Consider the following 2590-nt stretch of genomic DNA (forward strand, 5'->3'; position numbering starts at 1 on the left):
CATATTAATGTTGATAGCAGCCATTGAGAATTGGGGTTTTTGATTCGGAAAAGGGTTTTTAGGGTTTTGAGTTTGAAGGTTGAAGATGGAAGTCTCTGTTTTTGAATGAGGTATTTATAGTGTTTTGAGACAGAGATCTTTGAGTGTTTTTCGTGGGTTGTTTGTATACAAGGTGGTTAATGATACCTTAATGATGTTTTTGATCCGTTTAGGAAACAACCGTTTTTGAAAAACCTTTGGTTTATCTCTGATTTAATATCAATCTTTTAATGAAAATCAGAGATTCCAAAGATTTAGCAGATAAACACTAATGTCCAACTTGCACCTTTTCTTCATGTGGGACCTCTTTTGTTTTAAAAAGGTCCAATAGAAACCTTTTTGAGATTGTGTATCTTCCCAAGTTTTTCTTTTGATGATATATATCAGAAAATCTTTGAATAAAACTTTGATAGTTGGATTTTCTTCATACTTCATCAGAATGCCAATGTTTTTCTTTTGATGATATATATCAGAAAATCTTTGATAAAACTTTGAGAGTTGGATTTTCTTCATACTTCATCAGAATGCATTTGATTCATTATATAGAGATTGAATCAGCATTTTTTTTAGATGAGAGGGATTAAGTAGAGTTTGAAGATTTCACTTACATAGCATTTCTGAACTCCACATCATTGTTCTGATTTCCAGGAAGTGTTTGTTATACAGCTTGTTCCAATCCTCAGAATTTTTTTTGAAAGAAACTTATTTCAAAAATTTATGTAGTTATAAGTTTCTTTGAATCTGATTTAAAGGAATGTTTCCTTCTATTGATTTATCGGACTTCCTGGTTGTCAAGAGACTTTTCTGACGAAAAAATTGATTTTCTGATCATTTATCAGATTTTCTGGTGAGTCATCAGAATTTCTGTTGTTTCACTAGTCTTAACAGTTTTCTTTTATTTTACACCAGATTTTTCTTGTTTTTATCAGATATGCTGTTTTAGTTCCTCCTAGATCTATTGTCATTGTTTTTGTGTTTTTTTTAAGATTAAAGAAAAATAAACAAGCTAAATATATAAAGATAAGAAAGTATCATCAAACACAAAAAAAGAAAAAAACAAACAGACAACAACAACTACTCCTCGAGCACGTTGTACATACACTTCACATACATCCAGAGATAGGTTATACGGCCACTGTGATTTGTTGATGGGACAAGGGTATGATTACTTATGTTCTCTTGTAGCGCCAGCTCGGCCCTTGGATACCAGCTTTTTACTCCTCCGAAGTCCAGCTGTCTGGTAATCACCTTGGTCACGAATCGACGGTAGATCAGAAAAGGTTGACGGTCGTGTATGTTAGCTTCTAGGTCTCTAATGAGAAACTTAGAAAAGTTGTAAGGTTTTTCCTGTACAACTGCATGAATCACTTCCATCATCCTATATGACAGCTCGTTGAAGTGTCCAATCTTCTTAGAGAAGCAGACACTAAGCTGTGTTACCAAGTACCGGAAAGGTGGAATGAAACCAGATTTGCTTATCTGCCTTGACACGTTATATGTATGATAGCCCATGTCCGTCAAGGTTTGTTGTTCCATTTCCTTATCCAGAAAGGTGTTTTCTTGATCATCACCAGCTGGCGGACATCTCTAAGAGTTTCCTCCTTTAGGGTGATTATGACCCCCATAACCTTGCTTTCTATCCACATGGAAGTTCCACTGAAGAAGATTTCAGCATTCCGCCAGAATTCTTGAAGAAGTTCTGGATAGATAGTGACATGTGTAGATACAGCAAATCCCAAGGGACTTTGCATGATCATGTTGTACACATATCTGCAATCTTCCTGTGCAGGACCTTTCAGATTAGACCTTAGTCTAAGATTATGATGCCTGTGAAGAGGGAGAGGAAAGTGTGTTTGTCTCATAATTTTTGGGTGTACCATTTTAAAATAAGAAATTTCTGATGAAGAGCTTTTGAAGAGAAGATTTGTTTGATGTGAAGGAAGTCTTTTTCAGGTTGTTAATATTTATAGATGAAAGTGATAGTTATGCCATAAATGTTATTAACAGCCCAAGATTTTCATTTTCATTTCAATATCTTCATTTAAGATGATATCTGTTGCAGTGGGAATATGACAGTCTACTAAGCCCCATGTGTGCGTAAGCATTGAATAGCTAGGCGGCTACTTTCATAGCCCCTAATCATTTTTATGCCTCCGTGTCTCTCAAACTTCTTGTGATAAAATGTCGTTGCATGCATTGGTAGTATAAGAAAAATTCAATTTTCTGCAAAAATTTTCTTGTGACGATTGATTTTCTCTGCTGTGACATTGAATTTTATCTTAATGCATGTAACTTTTCCCCCTTTTTGTTTTTTTAATAAAAGAAAGAGAGAGAAAAAAAAATACAAAAACAGACTATTCATAGTTATAGATTTATACACATGTGAGATATGTATGAAGATGGAAAATTTTTGATGATCAGTGATCATTCTGATGTTTCAACAAAGTTTCTGAAATATCAGAATTTCTAATGATTTCATCAGATTTTCTGATATTTCTTCAGATTTTCTGATAAATCATCACATTTATTGAGGATTTATCAGATCTTCTGA

This window comes from Helianthus annuus, chromosome 6 (genome assembly GCF_002127325.2).
Source record: "Helianthus annuus cultivar XRQ/B chromosome 6, HanXRQr2.0-SUNRISE, whole genome shotgun sequence".
In the NCBI taxonomy this organism is placed as follows: Eukaryota; Viridiplantae; Streptophyta; class Magnoliopsida; order Asterales; family Asteraceae; genus Helianthus; species Helianthus annuus.